Here is a 15,144-nt window from a genome sequence, read left to right on the forward strand (position 1 = left end):
ATTTTGTTATCAAAGGAACCTTTAAAGTGTTTAATGATAAGTTAAAAGATCAAAACTTTCCTTAGCATTAGGTCTAAATCATGACCTATATGTGTTTAGGAATAGTTTAGTTTCTAACTTTGAAATCCAAAATGTTTGTGGATGAGTTATTGTGAAAAAGTATAGCTTAGGAAATTTTGAGTTAAAAGGTTGTTTAAGTATGAGATCAACACTAACAAGAATGTGTTGAAATGACCATGGGAAACTATTGTAGAAAATATGGAATCTACTTAAGATGACTTATTTTAAAATCGTAAGATCAACTTAAAAGATATTGATTTAAAAAGTGTGGACTTTGATTAAGAAACTTACCTTGAAATGGTGAAGTATGGCTTAAAAAGTCTTCATGAAAGTATAAATTTAGGTTGAGATAAAAGTATAAACTTTATGAAAATCTTACCTTGAAAATGTTGGAAATTGGGAACGAGACTTTCGAGGATAAATAATGGTTCAAAAATATGAATCTTGGACCGGATGGATGAAAGTGTTTGAGTTCATAGATGAGTTAAAACAATGTTTTTACCTCAGGGTTATCATGTAAAAATCTAATTCGTGAATCACTAAATTGTTTTCGTGTGTTTAGTTTCGAAGCTTTCGAAGTCAGACAACCAACCCACTCTCTCGTAAAGGAAATCAAGCACGAAAACCTAAGGTGAGGGAGAATACATCGTGACATAGTGGTGTCTGAATATGACACCCAGATCTCCTAAACTATCTCAAAAGTTTGGAGTTATATTTGTGTATTAAGAAAACCTGTACTTAATCAATTATTTTGCGTGCCTGAATTTTGTAAGGAAAATTTCTTAAGTTGTACGATTAGGATAGCTTAAAATATCAAGTATTGTAGTGGTTATCGATGAAGGAACACCACTCGAGAAACTAAAATGCATTGGGATCGAAAACAGTGGAGAGTTTTGATCTGGTAGCCCAAAAGGGCGAGGAAAATGGTCTGGTAACTAGACCACCTCACCTAGGCGAGGGAGAAACAGAGAAGAATGGTTCCAAATAGTCCTTGGGCGAGCAACCCCTCGCCCGGGCGAGGGCTAGACAACCTGTTTTGGGTGTTTTTGGCGCTCGGGCGACCGTACCTTGCCCGGGCAAGTCCAGATAGGTATTTTGACCAGTCTTTGGTGGATTTTTAGCTTGAGTGACAGTCCCATCGCTCGAGCGAGAATCATGCAGGAAATTAAGTTTGTTTTGATGAATTGGTTGCTTGAGCGACATTCTCTCACTTGGGCGAAAGACAAACAATATTTTTGATTGATTGTGATTGTTTGATTGCTTAGGCAACAGCCCTAGCTTGGGAGATGTCTTAGTTTGGGCCGATCATATAAAATAATGATTAAAAGATTTAATCGGCTAACCTCGGTTAGTGTGCATACTCATTATGGATAATGAAGTAGTTGAGAGGAAATTTACGGGAGACGAACGAGCCCCGAGATGTTGAGAGGGACGACGATGGCGGTGGTTCGTCAACAAAGTCTTGAGGGTGAATCTAGATCACACGAGTCCCTTGTATTCTTGGATGAGGTATTTTGTTGGATCGGACAGTCCTCACAGCGCAAACTAGACGATATCTGACAACCCTTCTTGGCAATCAGGATCAATGAGAGGGATGTCCAGAAAGTGTTAGATACGACACCATCTTGAAATGGACAGTTCTTCGGAACAGATCGATCATATATCCTTGCGATGAATAATTTTAGTGCGTTCAAATCGGCTTGTTATGAGACTTGTACTCTTGGTTATTTCTGAATAGTATATTGGGAGGATATTGGTGAAAGGATGGATGAAACAAGCATAACATTCATACATTGAGATTGTGGACTTCGATCCTCATAATATGAGATTATAACATCATTCATCATTGTGCATTTTTATATGTGATGTATATATTGTGTTTATTATGCGTGTCTGTCTGGATATGATATTTCGTGTAATTCAATGTCGTCAATGAGTAATATTCATTAGATGTCTTACTCTCTCTTCTTTTTGTTTGTCTTCGGATCGCGTTTTGTTCAGATGGATCGTTCTGCGAGGATTCGGAGTTACCGCTTCTCGATGTCCCAGGAGGGGGTTGCGACTTAGATCTGTGTAGGGTACTTTTTGATGTGTTGGATGTCTCAGCCATGTGTAATTTCAGTTTGGACGAATATTTCTTCCGCCTTGTATTTCGTACAGATGTTTTCCGTTATTAAATGAAGTATTTTTCAAAGTTATATTGTGTTATTTTTGGTAACCATTAGGTAACGGTTTTTGATTTTCCGCAATGTATGTTACTTAAAGTGATGTCCCGAAAAAGAAACGAATATAAAGATGATAAGTTTACGTTACATTATTCAAAAATTCTTTTTACCCATTTTTGGGCATTATATTTATGGAGTAATTTTCGGGGTGTTACAATAAACATCACCCCCTTCTTATCTTTCAAAATAAAATTGTCATACAAGTACCTAATATATATAACACAAATGTTAGTTAATTCAAACACCACCAATGATTAAATGCAAAAGTGAGAAGTTAAGAAAACATAATTTACCTCATATATACACATATAGTGGTTGCACCTATCCAGTCCAGTTCATATACATCTTAGACTTCATTGATGCTATTGAATTCTTGGATATCATTCTCGAAGACTTCATTGGGAAATGATATCATCATTATAACACCTTCCTCTAACTCCTTTACATGTTCAATTTGCTCAGTGCAATACTAGGCCTTTTAGGCAGAGCTCACATCCCCCGAAGATGACTTAGTAGACTTTGGCAGCTTTGTTTTTTGTTTCCTAACCTTAGACTTCACCACCTTGACATTTTTCAGTAGATGTTCTACTATGCGAGGGGATGTCGTTAAGCCATGTAACTCATTCTCACTAGGCCTAGAGTGTACTTTTTCCTAAAATATTCAATACAAAACAAATCAATTATAGATCAATATATATATATATATATATATATATATATAATATGAGTGAGCATAAGGTGAAAGTCATACCTTAGAAGGAACTACATGTTCAAGGTCCATTTGCCAAGCCACATAAGTGCCTATAGCCCCTCCCACTGTCAAGATATCCTCATCGAGAGGAATTTGCAGCAATACATCATCATTGATTGCAACATAAATCAATACCTTCACATGATTGGGTGGGATATGTGCATTATGCAGCTTAGCATCTGTCGAGTTGCACAGTTTACCAACACCCATTACTCGGCTAGATGGGTATCCAGGAAAAGTTTACAAATATTGATTCCCTATATGTTAGTTAAAACATATAATTAGTTTTTGGCTACAATTAAAACATATATAGTTAAAACATATAATTAATTTACCTCAAGAACGAGAACAAGAATCTTCTAAGGAGCATGTGCGCAACTATCATTGATGCTTGAAGGAACATTGCCAACAGCTTGTCATTGCCACTCATCTTCCTTCAGCTTTATTGATTGTTCAAAGTCATTGAATTGTTGCATGAGGGTATCCAATTGATTTTTCATCTGATTCATTTGGGCTTTGGTTGCTCGCTTTGGATGGGCTACAAATGTTCACTTGCTAGCCCCAAATCCAGCATCCCGGATACGACCAGAGTACTCAGACAGTCCTAGTGCCTTATCAAGTACCATCTGACTATTTGAGGTTTGTAGCCCCCCCTCCTTTTCTGTTAGGCCAGAATAATAAAACAACAACGCTTAAAATTATCATCTAACATTGCTTTTGTGGCGCTTTCTATGTGATCACAGTAGTATATAATGTTATATTCAACAACACTTTTAGTAGCGCTGTAGAAAATAGACATTTAACATCGCTCACTGAAGCAAGCGCTGTTAAATGTCTATTATCTAAATAAGACAATATCTCTCCTAGACGTTCTATCAAATACATGACAAACATGGCCAACTCCACCACATTTACAATAAATTTGTTAAATCACGAACGACTTCAACTACATTCAACATTAACATGTTCCAATATTATAAAATAACATATGAGTAATGAGATCTTACGGAAATTGATCATTCTTTCTCCTCTAATTTTCACCATAGCCAAAAACCTAGAACATCATAGCTGCATAACTTCACAACAAGTAAAGATCACACTATTAGTGAAGAGAAAAAAAATAAATGAGCTAAAATAAGATAACGATTTACCTTATGCTTGAAAAGAAAAACAAAAAATCGATAATTTCACCATAGCTGCATAACTTCACAACAAGTAAAGATCACACTATTAGTGAAGAGAAAAAAAATAAATGAGCTAAAATAAGATAACGATTTACCTTATGCTTGAAGAGAAAAACCAAAAAACCAAAAATTGATAACTTGCTTGAAGAGGAAACTAAAAAGAAGAGAGAAAAAAAAGAGTAAGTTATGGAGAAGAAGAAGAAGAAAAGTAAGTGAAATAATAAACTGAGGATATGTATTATTGTGTAAGGTTTTATTTTTGAATTTGAAAATATCCCGCTCACTGAAACAAGCGTTAAATGTATGACCTCTTTAACAGCGCTTGCTTCAATAAGCGCTCTTATAGATAACACATTTAACCGCGTCTTCTTCAATAAGCATTGTTGAAGATAATACCTTTAACAACGCATATTGGAGAAGTGTTGTTAAATATATGAAGTATGACCTTTAACAACACTTGCTTTAATGAGCGATGTTAAAGATAACAAAAGATAACACCTTTAACAGCGTTTTCTTCAATAAGTGTTGTTAATTCTCTTCCTCCTTATATTTAATAGCGTTCAACACATGAGCGATGTTAAATTGGTGTTATTAAATATCAATTATGGCGTATTGGCAACCTGACACGTAAAAAAAAACAAACTTAATGTTAATTATTCATATTGATAAATAAAGTATGGAAATAAAGTTTAATTAAATGATTCATGAACACTTATAATACAGGTGTATCGTTTTGTTCCATCTGTCAAAGAATAACCAATAATAACATAATTAGATATATGGAAACAAAACATAACCAATAATATACTTATAGATTAATAATACTTACCATTTTTTCCTCGATTCCTCTATACACCGCACGAGAAGCTCGATATGGATACAAAAACTTAGATGCTCTCTTGCAGTTTTCATTATTTACTTTCTGCCAAAACAAACAACATTAATGACATTAATGTATATATAAAAGCATATACGAATAAAATATGTACAAAAATGATGATTTTACCAAGAAAGACTTGTCTTTTGTGCGTGTAGTGACAAAAGTCTTTCAATCCTTATCTTCAATGACATTTGCATATCTGGTTAGAGGTTTGAGGTTAACATTACCATCAGCATCTCTGATACATTTACCAGCACTAGTTCTGAATTGTCAGAGAGCCTTGCTAGTAGGTTTAAGGAAGTAGTCCTTATGCTCCTCTTCAACATCAAAAGTTGATTGACAATACAAAAATATAAAACATAAAAATACATTGCAGGCATGAAAGCATATACATTGCGTGAATACATAAAATACATATAAATTGCATGAAAACGTATACATTTCATGAAAACACATATACATTGCATGAAAACACATAAACATACACATTGAAATAGAAATTTACTTTTACTTCATTCCAAATATGTCCATTCACGACATTCAACCTAACATCAGTCCATTTGCTGAACGTTATAGACACATTCTACCTAACCACGACCCATTGTAACTAACCAATATGTTGCCACGCTTCTAGTTTATAGGTTGGCCTTTTGTGTTCCATTCAACGGCAAACTTCACTTCCTTACTTCTTGCACAAATGACATTCTTCATGGAAGTCATTCCACGAGGATTTCGTTTATAAACAAGGAGTTGCTTGTCTTATGAAGTCGGTGTAGCATCATCGAGAATCATGATCACCACGATGGTAATTCTTTGATGAAGTTTTTTGATTTCATATGAGGTTTTCTTAGTGTATGAGGCTCTCTGAGTGTGAGGTTCTCTTTTCGAACAAGCAAGACATTGTAGGGGGAAGTGTGAATCAACTTTGGATATTTAAAAATTGTAACCATTCAATAACGCTTATTTAAGAAATCGATGTTGATATGACATCTTTAACATTACTTATTTAAGAAATCCTTCTCGATATTACATCTTCAGCAGTGCCTCATTAGTAAAGCGCTACGGAATTGATGTCATATCAACAATGCTTCCTCAAAGGAGCATTGTTAAACATCCAGGAGGTGAATCCAACTTTTGACAGCTCATAGTCATAACATATCAACAACGCTCATTTAATCTTGCATTGTTGAATAGATATAAATTAATAGCACTATCTTTAAGGTACACTGTTAAACATAAACTCATATCTAAGTTAACAGCGCTTTCTTAAAAGAACGATGTTGAAATTATAATATATGTGTTAAACATAACTGTCTATCGGTCTATCCAAATTAACAACGCTACCTTGAATAAGCGATATTGAAGTTATAATATATGTGTTGTTGTTGATAATTATATGTTGTTGTACAACAATATATAATTATCAACAACACAACACATATATTATAAACCTTTATATTGATATATACAAGACGATAAATATTTGATGAGTTATATTGTAGAACAAAAGCAAAAAACTTATTCTTCAAATTAAACGGGTATATATATTTATATATGTTGGCAAAATACAATGTTCAATTCGATCGTAACAATAAAATATAATTAACCATCCAAAAGAAATTGTTTAGTCGTAGAAATCATCCCCCATTTTTCTAATAGAATTAAGAAATTGCACATATTTCGGGTTATCGTCTCTTGTAGTCGTTAAGAATGGCTGCACAAATAAAAAAAAAATTAGACATATATAAATATTAAACATTCAAATCCAATAAATTAATCAAATTTGACATACACATTCTTTTGTATGAATGTTTTTTTTCTATTTTTTTTAACAAAACTTATCTTTCTCTTTCTGCCTCCTATCTTCGGCTATTTTCAGTTTCTTTGTTCTTTCCTCCTCCTTTCTTCTTCTCTTTGGGTGCCATGACTAATTATAAAAGGAGACAATGACTAATTAGACAAATACAAATACAAATAAAAATAGGGAGAAAAGAAAAAGAGTACATACTGAAACAGAACAATACATGGAAAAAAATGGAAATAAAATCATTAGTGTGAACCACAACATATATAGATTCAAATGGAATGAGAATCCCTATAGCTGTCATTGGTAGATGTGCAAACAAACAAAGAGATGCATAACTCTGTAACACCATGTATTTTTGGGGCGTTACAAACTCTACCATTAATTTTTCGGATATGTAAACATCGTATCCAAGTAACGTCACTCATATAAGAAAATGATGTTACTATATCATCTTCAACAATGCTTCTTTAATACAATGATGTTGACTAGATGTAAATTAATAGTGCAACCTTAAAGGTGGGTTGTTAAACAGAACTCATTCAAGCCAGCGCTAACATCACTGATGTTCAACAATGTCTTTTCATGCCTACACTGTTGAAGTTATATCCGCCTATCCAAATGGACAATGCTTGCTTGAATGAGCATTGTTGATGTTCTTCCACCTCGTTTTTATCAGTGTTATTCCAGCAAGCGCAATTGAATAACTGTGGTTTATTGTAATATCTGACGTAGTCTCTCCTCTCTCACTCTAAAGCAGTGCAAGGAAAATGGGGAACACTAGTGCCCAACGGCTTTAACATCCATGAATAGATGTGGTGCGCCCGCCAATGGCAAACCCGCGATGTACATGTAGGAAGAAAACGAAATAGAAATGAGTTAGAAAAATGAGGCATCGTCACCACAATCGCCGACTCCTCAATTCTCACCGTCTCATCGGTTTCTCCGTCCTTACCCCATTGTTTCTAAAATAACTTTTTTTACCTTGGCTAGTTGACTTGATCGAATTTTGTTTGAAGCTCCATCTGCAATTGTGTTGGACAATGGTGTTTGCTGAATTGCTACTAATCTATAAAGATTTCTATGTGAGGATGTGAAATTAGCAAGAGAAAGTGAGAAACAAAGTCATAGAAGACAAAACAAATGGGAATGAAAGGTCACGATACTGAGTGAGTATGTTAGTGAAATTTTGAATTATTTATGAACTTTTCTTTACTTTCTACTTTGGATCTACTTTTACATTTTCTAAAAACATTGTCGTGGAATCTTGTCTGACATGAAAGTTGCATTTGAAAGGAAAAATGAAACAAGACAAATACAAGCAATTTTATCGTTACAAGTTTATTCCGTTGCGGCCACAGTACCATTTTCTTGCGGTTTTTGTTGTGAATTTCAATCACAACGTAGTTTAAATATTATCAATCAAATAAATTACATTTTTCATAATTGATCTCTACGTGATTTTATATTTTGAGGCCGTTGAATGATCAACTCATTGTCAATGAAATTGAACACTTCTCGCTCAATATAGGTCTCAAGTTGATTATCAAGCACCACCAAATCAGTTGAACAAAAATCATGTGGATAAAACTTTGCAAATTCAATCAGTTTTGTCTTATCAAAACTAGAGAACAAGTTAGTTGGACTTAAACAATTCATACAAAGAAGCAGCTGAGTATTTGTCTCAGAGAAACGATCATAAAGTTTCTTAAGTTGCATATCCACAATAGTATAAAATAATTCAACATGGTAATGATGCTCTATTGTGATAGCATGTGCTATGCCTCCACCTCGTAATTTACCAGCAAGAAAAAATCTGCATCCATATCAGGAATGTCAATGTCATGCACATTGCAAAATAAGATTACCTCATACAATAAAGATTGTCATCCATCATCCCTCATAGTCTCTAATTGTTGCTTTGTAATTTTAACCAAGTTCATAGCATTAATGAGATCTTGATATTTCCTTTGAAATGGTAGTGATAGTTCATTTGAAATATGCATGATATTTTTTATCAAGTGCAACATGAATGCAAATTCAAAATTCCCTATCAACTGCAAAATACCTTTGGCTTCAGCTCTTTTTTTCTGATGTTAATCCATCTTCTTTAATAATTTCAACAAAATCACATATAGCATAATACATCAATATCAAATTTATCAAAGTTGTATAATGTGAACCACAATGAGTATCAACAGCTCGCTTGAGACTAGTTTCTTGATTCAAATTGTGTCCACTTAGAATTTCTCCTTTTTCCAATGCCTTTCTAACATTGATTAGTTGTTTCTCATGAAGTATATCATAGCCTTTACAAGATCGCCCAACGACATTTAATAAAATGGATATTAAACTAAAAAGAGAGGCAACATTAATGTGATTTTAGCAACAACAACTTATGCCAATTGTAACTGATGAGCGAAACAATATACATAAAAAGCATATGGATTCTCCATTAAAATCAACTCTTGAGACCACAAAATTCCCCCTACATGTTGCTAGCACCATCATAACATTGCCCACAAATTCTTGATACACTAAGCCCATGTTTGCAAAACAAATCATCAATTACCATTTGTAATGATAAAGATGTAGTATCTTTAACATGAACAATACCAAAAAAGCTCTTAACAATACTTTCATTTTTGTTAACATAACACAAAGCAACATCCATCTATTCCTTAATTAATATGTCATGCATTTTATCAACCATAATAGCAAATGGCTCATCTCCAAGATCAATAATAATAGATCTAATGGTTTCCATTGCAGCAGCATTAACAATATTCTTTTGGATAGTTGAAGAAATTAACTTATGATTTTCAGGAGCATTTTCCAAGACAGCATGGTTTATTTCTTCATTATGTTCAGAAAGAAACTTAAAAAGTTCAAGAAAATTACCTTGACAAGCGGAATTGATTGATTCATCATTAGCACAGAAATATAATCCTTGCTTCAATAGAAAGTGAATGCAATCAAGTGACGTTGTTAAACATTTTTGGTATAAGTCACGAACTTGATCAGATTGCTTACATATTACAACTTAAATATGTTGATTTTGATTCATTAAGTCTTGAGATTTCTTCCATGCAATACTATAAGCACTATTAGGACCTCCAACATGATCCGAGAGCTTTTATTTCTTATTCCAAAGTGTGAATCCCTCTGTGACAAATGTGTCACCACTAGATTACTTTCCAAAGTTAGGCTTAAAAAGATAGCTATAGAAGCAAAATGCAGCATCTTTTTCTATACTATACTCTACCCAGTTGCCAAATTCATTAAACCAAGGACAAAATCTTCTTAAATAATTTCCAATTTTTCTTTGAGGGAAATTATATTGAGTAGGTTGACATGGTCCTCTTTGTAAATATACTCTTTGAATATTGTCTTGATCATTAGGATGACACTACAACACATTTTGTATTTAGTTGAGGTTTTTTATGCGATTAGCGAAAGTTTTTAACCTCCACAATATAACTAGCAGAAGTTTCAAAAAACTCCATAGTTATGACCGCTAGAAGCGTTTTACAGAGGTTTTAGAAAACCTCTGGTATCTATACATTTGTAGCAGTTTATTTATGGAAGTTTTTAACCTCCACTAATTGTCGAGATTTTAATGGATTCTGATAACACTTCACATTTGGCATGTCTTTATATTCATGTGAAAAAGTAGAAAATGAGATACAAAAAATTAGATAATAATATGACATAATAGGTAACGTCATAAAGGAAAGGAAATAACAATAGTATTAACTATGTAAAACAATTACCTTTGAGAAAGTATGATAGTAACTATATAGTGTATTAAAAAAGAGTGAAGTTTTCTAAACTATATCATCAATTACATGGTTTGTTGCCAATTGCACATATTAATCATTTAAAGTACAAAATTAGTCAAGGTTTTGCTCTTGGTATGACTCATTTTCATATGCATCATGTTCTTCTTCTTCTCCCATATCATAGAAGTCTTTTGACTTTAGGTGCACAACAACACTCCATCCTTCATTGACAACATCATCTACATAATACACCATTTGTGCTTGAGATGCTTCTATGTAAGGTTCATGTTCTTCACGATCACCATTATGAATTAATCTATCAAAGTTAACACAATTATCCTAACATTAGAAAATGACATGATAACAAACAAAGAAGCCACGTCTCTATTTAGTTAAATTGATAAATCTTGACATGTAAAATCCTTTACAGTATAGCTATATAGTTAAAGTTTCAGTCCTTCATACAACAGATCATATGACACATCTTCGTGTCTCTGTACTACAATGATTCAAACTTAATACAATAGAAGGCAAGTACTGCTACAACAGAATTATAAAATTGAAATTACAAAGGATAAAGATAAGGTTAGAAATATATAACAGATTAAAAGTGTAAATGTACTAAATAGAAGAGAACTACAACACCAAAAAGTTGATAACATCATTCAATAGCATACTATTGGAGTGCGAGAGACTTACAATTCCAGCAAATGATTTTGATGATAAGAAAGTGTTCGCCTTAAATCTGGATAATCCAAAATCACATACGTAAGCAAGAAATGAAAGTCAAATCATACATTAGGAGAACAAATTTAAAATTTTCAAAGAGAAAGTTGGGTGCTTAATCAGGTTGACTATACCTTCACAGTCCAGTTTTTGTCTACAAGAAGGTTTTAGGATTTGACATCCCAATGGACAATTGGAGGCTTCAGACATTGGAGATAGTTGACCCTTTAGCCTACAATTAAAATAATCATAAATAAACATAGTACCTTATTTGAGAGTTAGATATTAAAATGACAAAATAACAATATATAGTACAAACAACGTTTAAAATCATCCGCAATCTTTTCCTTGCATCCATAACTTCACCAGATGTTGGCATGTGTATTAGGCGATATAAGCTACCCTGTCGTAAATTACCAGGATACAACAAGTCATACACTCAAAAACCTTTAAGCAAGATAATTTAACAATACTATTAACTACAGAAGTTGGACATCCATCTTACCTAGGCAAATACTCAGTCACTAGAGATAGATGGGGACGTTTTGTAACCGCACCCATAAAAGGACCACATTCAGGTGGCGAACACACTTCATAATGGAAACCTAAAGCAAAGAAGAGAGAAATTTATCATAGATAAAAGGACGCAGTACATTTATCATAGATAAAAGGACGTAGTACAAAACATTCGACATACAATAACACATACTCCTAATGATTATAATAGGTTATTAGCTACTCTGTATGCATTTGAATAACATGTTGGGCAGACACATTCAGATAAAATTTCATAAACGATGGGAAGGAAGCAAACCCCTAAAATAATTAACACAAACCCTCAAGAGATTTGAAACCCTAGATTTGGAAACTTGTACAAATAATAGTATAAAAGCAAATGAAATGGAAGAATAGAGGAACCTAGAATCTTGGGTTTGTTGTGCGGAAGAGAATGAAATGGAAGAACAGAGGAACCTGAAATATGGTGTTAGTTGTGTGGAAGAAAATGAAATGGAAGAATGGAGAAGAATTGGAAAGAATGAAAGGTTTAGGATTTGTAATTGGAAATTGACAGGGGAGGTTTTCAACCTCCACTAATTAAATAAAAACCTCCACTATCTATTTATGTAATGGTCTGGCCGTGTTTGATTTATTTGTGGAGGTTTCAATAACCTCCACACAAAAACCTCCACAAAATGTAAAATTTGGTGTAGTGTGATATGATGTAATTTTAATTCTTTTTTCCTGGACCTGGTGACAATTCTTCTAAATTAAGTTCAATCATTTGTCTTTGGGGACTCGGTTAAGTAGATATCAATGATGATGATTGTTCATTTGTTGATAACTTCCATTTAAAAAACTTTTCCATTATCATGCAATTAAAAAAGTAAATGATAAAATAATGACTAAAATTATTTGATTACCAATTTTATAATATTATGATGGTTATACTTATCATTCCATTCAAAGTGAAATGGTTAAAGAGCAACTCTCATCCGTTTACACCAAAGTTAAGTTACACTAATTACACTCAATCTTAGTCATTCATTTCCTTAGATTCAACGGACCAAATGAACGAATGCAATAAGTGATGTTAGAGAAAAAGATAAATCTTAAATAATTTATTGCACTCACGCATTTGGTCTGTTAGATCTAAGAAAATGAATGGTTGAGATTGAGTGTAATTAGTGTAACTTAACTTTGGTGTAAACAGATCATATATATATATATATATATATATATATATATATATCATACTCTCTTCTAACTTTATTTGGAAAAACCCTGATTTGCAATCAAATTTGCTAAATATCATCTTCCCTCTTATTAGATTGAACAATAATTGTATTGATGTATAGGATACCTATTTCTAACGGCTAACTTATTTAGTTTTGTATAATTTATAACCAACCTTGACTTCCCTCTTTTTTCTTCACTGGGCTTTATTACTATTATAGCTGGCGATGAATATTATGATCTACTTTATCTTATAAGCCCATACTTTTTTGTTTCATTTATGTGCATTATAAATTCTTGCTTGTCCCTTTCTGTCCAAGGATAAGGCTTACAATTTATTTCTTTGTTGTAATCATTTAGTTCTATTTTGGCTATAGGCTTAGAGTTTTCCCAATGGACTAATGTGTTTTCACTATAGTTATCTTCTAATCTCTTTTCTATTGTCTTTTGGGTTCCCATGGTAGATATAGTTGTTAGGTATTGTTTTATCTCTATAGGCTTATTGTTTGGTAAAAACTGAATTTCTTTTGTACTATGTTTCTTTTGTACTATGTTTCTTTTGTACTATGTTTCTTTTGGAATCTCTATAGGCTTATTGTTTGGTAATTTGTACTATGTTTCTTTTGTACTATGTTTCTTTTGTACTATGTTTCTTTTGTACTATGTTTCTTTTGGAATCTCTATAGGCTTATTGTTTGGTAAAAACCTATTGGTTGTAAGTGGATATTGAAAAAGAAACTGAAACCTGATGGCATAGTGGATAAATACAAGGCTCGCCTTGTAGCTAAGGGTTTCAGACAAAGAGAAAATGTAGATTTCTTCGGAACATTTTCACCTGTTACTAGAATAACATCCATTAGAGTACTAATATCGATCGCTGCGATACATAATTTATTAGTACATCAAATGGATGTTAAGACTGCCTTTTTAAATGGTGATTTGGAAGAAGAAATCTATATGGAACAACCTGAAGGTTTTGTAATACATGGCCAAAAAAATAAGGTCTGCAAGTTAGATAAGTCGTTGTATGGTCTTAAGCAAGCACCTAAACAGTGGCATGAAAAGTTTAACGACTTAATGGTCTCGAATGAGTTTAAGGTGAATGAAAGTGACAAATGCATTTATTACAAATCAGAAAATGACATTTACACTATCATATGTGTCTATGTAGACGATCTACTCATATTTGGTTCCAACATTCATGTTGTGAATAATGTGAAATCATTGTTGCGTAACAGTATGAAAGACCTTGGAGAGGCAAGTGTAATCCTTGGTATAAAAATTACTAGGTCAAAAGAAGGAATTTCTTTGGATCAATCTCACTATGTGGAAAAGATCCTAAAGAAATATAAATACTTTGACTGTAAACCTGCTAGCACACCATACGATCCAAGTGTAAAACTTTTTAAGAACATTAGTGAATGTGTAAGATAAGCTGAATATGCTAGCATCATTGGCAGCTTTCGATATGCCACTGATTGCACTAGACCCGACATTGCCTATGTGTGGGATTATTATGTAGGTTTACCAGTAGACCAAGTATGGAGCATTGGCATGCTATTGAAAGGGTAATAAGATACCTTAAGAAAACAATGAACATTGGATTACATTATCGAAGGTTTCCAACTGTCCTAGAAGGATTCAGTGATGCTGATTGGAATACTCTTTCAGATGATTCCAAAGCAACCAGTGACTATATATTTAGCATAGTTGGTGGGGCTGTTTCTTGGAAGTCAAAGAAATAAACTATTCTGGCTCAATCCACTATTGAAGCTGAAATGATAGCACTAGCAACAGCTAGTGAAGAAGCAAGTTGGCTGAGAAGTTTGCTTGTAGAGATTCCCTATGGGAAAAACTGATTCCAGCTGTGTTAATCCAATGTGATAGTACTGCGGCTATTGCAAAAATTGAGAACCGCTTTTATAACGGAAAGAAACAACAAATTCATCGTAAGCACAACACCATTAGAGAGTTACTCTCTACAGGAGCTGTTAGAGT

The 15,144-nt window shown here is 33.2% G+C and overlaps 1 long non-coding RNA gene across 2 annotated transcripts; it reads right to left on the reverse strand.

Moving 5' to 3' along the window:
• On the reverse strand, nucleotides 10,701-12,495 carry LOC109332723. 2 transcript variants are annotated; one of them, XR_002105930.1, is made up of 6 exons: nucleotides 12,331-12,495; nucleotides 11,918-12,017; nucleotides 11,735-11,815; nucleotides 11,547-11,644; nucleotides 11,386-11,431; nucleotides 10,701-11,002 (listed from the first exon to the last, which is right to left on the reverse strand). It is a non-coding gene; the product is annotated as an uncharacterized LOC109332723 (long non-coding RNA). The 2 variants fall into 2 exon arrangements; XR_002105929.1 differs by having other exon boundaries at nucleotides 11,547-11,815.

This window comes from Lupinus angustifolius, chromosome LG18, assembly GCF_001865875.1.
Source record: "Lupinus angustifolius cultivar Tanjil chromosome LG18, LupAngTanjil_v1.0, whole genome shotgun sequence".
Lineage (NCBI taxonomy): Eukaryota > Viridiplantae > Streptophyta > Magnoliopsida > Fabales > Fabaceae > Lupinus > Lupinus angustifolius.